This window comes from Schistosoma haematobium, chromosome 2 (genome assembly GCF_000699445.3).
Source record: "Schistosoma haematobium chromosome 2, whole genome shotgun sequence".
NCBI lineage: Eukaryota > Metazoa > Platyhelminthes > Trematoda > Strigeidida > Schistosomatidae > Schistosoma > Schistosoma haematobium.
This window is the reverse complement of record NC_067197.1, coordinates 27,009,012-27,015,482: the sequence shown is the minus strand read 5'-3', so window position 1 is coordinate 27,015,482 and position 6,471 is coordinate 27,009,012.

The following is a 6,471-nucleotide window of genomic DNA, read 5'->3' as shown; positions in this document are numbered from 1 at the left end:
TTTAAGCCCTCATCATAGAAGAGTCTGGTAAGACCCATCCCCTACTTCGATTTCACAAGCTTGAGTGTGTTATTATTCTCAATAAGACATCCCTCGGGTGCTTGGATAAGGTACTTTAGGTGTGGTCTTACATAGATGGGGTATAAAATGCGACACATATACTCTTCAAGTCATGTGAATGCTCGGCGAAATGTCCACAACGCTCGAAAATCCTTGGTGGCTGCCGCAGTGCTTAAAAGTCAAGACTAAATATTACCCCCAAGCCTTTGTGTTTCTGTACATATGGAGGTGATGTGCCGTTGTTAGTGTACTGGCAACTACTACCTTGTCCCATGTGCATTACTACACTCGCACTAGAATTAATTTCTAACCTCAACATTGTGGCCATCCAACTAATCCGTCTGAGTCAGTTTGGGGATCAAAATGATTAGCCTCACTTCTTATAGTTCTCCAGTCTTTGACATCATCTGCAAACAATAATGTCCCCCAAAATATACATAATTATTTTAAAAATAAATTGTTTGGCTTTTTCTTGCAGTTGTTGACTGTCCTGTATCTATTGTATTCTACGAGCCTGTAAGTTCTGGTCGTGGAGTGGGAAAGTTGAACGCCAAATGGTTGCCTTGCAAGAGAAAGAATCGTATCCGATCAATATTGATTTGATTGTCTTTCCCGTTCTTCTCGATGATGTAGTATTTGTGTTCACAGTGGAAAACTCTAAAGTCCTGCTTGGGTTTGCTCAATGTTTTAAGGTTCACGAATATGTTTGTATCAAACCATCAGGCCGGGTTAATAGACATAGGTTCATTGTAGTTGGAATGGAAAGTCATGATTAAGAGTATGTTGAGGGCAAATTTCCTCTATATCTTACTTCAATAAATGATATCCCGATAACTGAGTATTTAAGGTAGGCTAAATCTCCCAGTAGAATTATGGATTTACTCGAGATTGTTCAGAAGCCTGAACACCAGTTATAGAGATATTTAATTGTTAAAGACAAATAAAATCCACAAGCGCACAGTGGGCAAGCACACTGTGAAACCAAGAATGTGTGTGTGTTAAAAATCCATATATATTTTTGATTGTCAATCAAGTGTGGATAAATATAATGTTTTGAATTATTTGAATTATGGCACGAACTAAGAGTCCCAGAAATAACGCAATTGAATTAAGAAGTAAGACACAAGTGAGTGTATTGTATTTGGAATTCGAAATCGAGCATTCAACAAGTACGAAAGAATCATTAGTTAATTCAAACACCACATCCGCCACAGCTTAAATAGGAGTATAAGTGTATGTAATCGGTTGTACGTCTTCTTATTAAGTCCATCCTGAATCTGTCCGACATTGTATAAGATAAAAACTTTGTAGTATCTAGAAAGTGCTCATTAGTACTGGAATTAACAAACGAATTCGGAACAGACTCACCTGGAATTGTATACAGCCAGCATGTCGGTTTTGTAATGAAATCATTAATATCTAGAATTCGAACCATAGATTTTTCAACACTATCCTCCCCCACGAAATAATGTTGGATCTTCATATCCCCAAGTTATGAATAATGTGGCTTCATTTAAAACATATTTCTCACATTGTTTAGAGTAAACATTAGAAGTGTTTTTGTGATAAGGGTAAACAGCAGTTGATATGAAATCATCCGAAATGTAATCAAACTCGAGGTCACTTAGTACTCGTGTTTCGCATTGAGCAGGTTTTTCACAAGGATCAAATACATTATGAGGATAGGTAATATATGATATGACATCAGGATTTGATTCTTCTGAAATATTCTCATGAAATTCATTAGGACTGTCATTGCAGAGCGTAGGATCGTTAGAAAAATCAGCATCTATCCAAACCACATCAGGTTTTCGATTATGATTAGGTTCATTTAACAAGTAATTTCATTAGAAATATGTGAATCATTAGGAAAAGTCATACCTGGTACAATAGCATGAGAATTCTGATAAATCGGTTGATTAGGAACTGTTGTCTCACAATAATTGTGGATTTCATTTAACTCTGAACTGCCATATGACTCTGCACTGTCTTTTGAAGCCGTTGATAAATATAAATGATCATCATGAATACTCGACTCAGTAGAATCAGAATTACAAGACTTAATATTAGTTGCAGTAAGATGAACATTAGCATTACAAACTGACTGAACTTGTCCAATATCACGACATTTGAAGCACTTAGAATTACTAAATTTACATAAATTGGAAGAGCGGAACTTGCCACAGGACAAACACTGTCTAAACTTGTGTCCATCTTCGTGAAATGCATTGCGACTCCTCAATGAATTGACCGAATAACCTTGAGTATGCACTGGGTTGGGATGACGTAGTAATGTAGTGGACTTTTTTATATCCTCATGAATCATTTTACGAAATCTTCCTCCTTTACGACATTCGAAATTTGTATACTGAGCATAGTCTAGCAGTAGATCCTTCAGAGCTGTATAAGAAAGCGAAATGGGCTTTTCCGGCATGGCCAGAATTCCTAATAAGCTGTATGCTTCTTTTCCAATGAATGTGAGGAAGTGTGCCACAATATTAACATCCTCATCATCTTCCTTGGTCATAGCCCAGATTTCAAACCTTTCCAAGTAATCTTCAAAAGCTTCCGAAGTTGAATGAATATCTAACTTTTTCAGTACAGGCTCCATCGCGACGCTAATATAATGTTTTGAATTATTTGAATTATAGCACGAACTAAGAGTCCCAGAAATAACGCAATTGAATTAAGAAGTAAGACACAAGTGAATGTATTGTATATGGAATTCGAAATCGAGCGTTCAACAAATACAAAAGAATCATTAGGTAATTCAAACATCACAATAAATTATTGATTATCTGTATGTTACAACCAATAGGAGAATAGATTAAGGTTGATGTGCAGACACGCGCTCAATCATACACACACAGAAATTAACATAGTGAATTAGGTGTCTGAATTACAGTGAGTAGACAAATAATACAATTGTTGAATGGGCTCGCTACAAGTATAGTGTTTGTGACCCAGTTCGTGTCCAAGTTCTGGTTCACGCTATTTGAAGATAAAGGATTGACGAATTCTTCTGGAAGTCAAAATGTCGTACTGGAAACGAGCTCGGATGCAGTGTATCTAATGTCAGTCTTCAATGCATTGAGAATATCAAGTGACAAAAGTCCATTATGATACGTTTGCAGATTATCTATTTGAATCTGGGTCCTACCAAATCAAGATGAACATGGTTGAAACGAGAGTTGGAAGATATGAAAGAGGCTAAGGGATATTTGTTGCGCCTAATCACCTTGGATTTCCGTCAGTTTACATAGGAGCGTACCCAAACGCTCATATGTTTATTCATATTCTGCTATAACTTTAATAGTTTCTCGTACACCTCAACGAGCGTGTTCGTGCAGTGTATTAAAGACGTTGCGTCCATTATGTTCCGGCACGATTAGACGATTCCTACCTGTAGATGTGTCACATAGTAAAGTTTCCTGATCAATGCCCTTCAGCTTGACTTGTTGTTTCAGGATTGTATCGAGTAACTCGTGAGGAAGTTCACTGTCTTCCTTTTGAACGTGGGCGAGTTCATAGGGTTGAACTCTAGGAAACTGTTCAAATAAGTTATAAGAGACGATGTGTCTGTGACTGAATTTTTCGCCAAGAAATATATTGTATACCTGAAGTAATGTGATCCTATTGTCGAGACTCTCGAGTGAAGTAACTTTTTGAAGACGAGCTTAGAGAACAGGTGAGAGGTTTTCAGTCGGAGTATGTAGTGGATTGTCGGCTCTCAATGGACTTTCAAAATTTTCCTGCTGCACAATATGTTGCAAGGAGTTGCCTTCCAAAAGTGCTGTCTTGCAACTGTCTCGAGAAGAATGTCCAAGGTTGCTAGGTGTTGTTAACCCAATGTTGTAAGACTGCTTCGAAAACCAAGTCTCCTCTATCTACGATGATACTGATGGGTGTTTACGTATGGTGTTGTGAGAGCACAGTTGATTTTGCAGTAGTTTTCTTCACTTTGAAGATTGCGCTCATCACATTTTAGTCAGAACGCATGATTTTTGTACTTCCCTGGAGTTGTTCATTTGAGGATCTTATGAAATACGCGCTTGTAAACTCAGGGCCATGTTTCTATATAACAGCACTAAGCTTTGATGTCATTAGACCAGAATGACACGAGTTTTAGTCTTGGACATTTTGAGTATGAGTTCCGACACAAAAAAATAGAATGCATAACCATGCTAAAAAATTCTGAGAAACAAAATAATATCACGATACGTAAAAATATAAATATACAGTTTTACAGAAACAGACAGCTTTGTGTTTTCTGTAGCAGATCACGTCGAGATAACCGCTGAAGATATCACGAATATTTAGCGTTTAAAAACGCTTTCTTCCGTAACTTCTTTATAATCTAATGATCTCATACCCAGCCAAAATCAAATGTCAGGAGCGAAGGAGTTCAAAAATTTATTTAAAAGGTACTCAACGTGTCGTGCAGTGTTTGATCTTGTGGATCGCTAATGCAGATGGTCTGTGTCGAATAACTAGGGGCCGACTCCGGTTAGCCAGGAAGAGCATGATCAACTAGCTAAGGTCACAGTCACACCCCACAGTTATTGCCTAATGTGGATTACCCCTTCGTCGTATTCATGTGCTAAGGCTGCTCTGATAACCGTACAACTCAAACGACTTTACTAAAGCAATATATTAGTAAGAATAGGTACAGAAAACAGAATGCGACCACTGCTGCATGAGGACGTTCGCGGTGGACAATTATCTGATGTGCGTTGATTGCCGTTGACCTTGACGAGGATCGGTGAACTGTCAGACCTTCAGTGAACCGACTGTCGGATGATTTGGCTGGGGCACAGTGACATTTCAATGGTCTTACAATCTAAACTGATTGTTTGTTGCAAGGGATGAGTAGAACAGCGTACCAAATGGTGATCTGGTGAGGATGCTTGTCTGAGCTTATTCAGCTACGGTGCATCTGGTGAAATTACTGAGGTCAGTGTCAGTTCTAACGATCTACAGAAACGCTGATTTTAAGCATATATTTGCTACTACAATGGCACCTGCAAACCTAAATAACGATATCTCAGAGACAAACGAGGCAAATTACAACAAAACACGGAAGGAGTAGTATATTTAGTCGCCGAAAGACACATTAATTTTGAAGATATGTTATGGTTTCGACAAATACTTCGAAAATAAAAGACGGGCATATACACTGAAAATGATTTTCACCTCAGAGCACCTACAAAATTCCTTCAAATGGTTCAAATGGTTGTTGACGGAATAGAAGAAGCTTCGGCTTAACAGGCTTCTACGTCTAGCAACAGTGGATCACCAATACCTACAGGCAGAAACCTAGGTATGTTGACGAAAATAGAGGAAAAAAAGATATTGGTAAATCATAATAAGATATTATCCTTAGTCCTTAAGAATAGGTCAAGTTTCCTCTTAAAGTACTCCTGAAAAGTCGCTTGGACTAGTTCAGTCAGCAGCGAATTCTGTCATTTGACAACTCTTAGAGAAATGAAGTTGTGTCTAAAGTCAGTTCTGTTATGTTATTTTTCCAGTTTCTGAGTGTTACCCCTTAGGTTTGTGTTGGAGCAAAACTTAAGTAGGTGTTTATGAGGATGAACAGCAGTGTTAAGGATGCTGTAAGCCAGTAAAAGGTCACCCCTAAGATGTCTATACTCTAATGGGTAAAGGTTAAGTGATTGGAGGCCCTCTTCATAAGGTCTGAATTTAAGTCCCCGAATCGATTTCGTGACTAGCCTTTGTCTTTGTTTTTTGGAGTGAGGGAGGAAATAGTATGTTTCTGTACACTAAATGGGGACGAATAAAACTATTGAAGATTACGTGGAAAGTTCTGCCGTAAAACTAGTCAGGTTTGCTCGAAAGACATTTTTGTACCAGTTGGCTAAAGATTTGAGATCGTAGAGTACCAGCATTTGTAAATTCATTTCAACTTCGAATACTTCTAGTGAGTAGTTTCCTAAGCTATAACTGTAGCCTGTAATATGTCTCAGATGGACTACTTTACACTTTGAAGTGTTAAAGGTAGGCCCGTTGTCACCTGCCCAACTTTGAATTCGATTCAGACCCTCCTGAAGTGCCATTATATCCTCTTGGTTGCATATCTCTCTCTCCAAAGTTTCAGCAAAAGTACTAAGTCAAACGATACCTGTTGTGGAATATCGTTTATATAGATCGAGAGAAGAGGCCCTAGTACCGAACCATGGGGGACCCCACCAAGACATTCCATAGACCGAGAGAAAGTTAAGTTAACCTTGACCTTGAAATGTCAATTTTTTAACATGAAGCGAGCCGGTCGATTGGAGGTGATTTGATACCCAGTCGTTTCTAGCTTATGGAGAAGACATATATGGTTAACCCTATGAAAAGCTTTTGAGAAGCCAAGGCAAATGACGTCAGCATTCCCCTTGTGATCAAGGA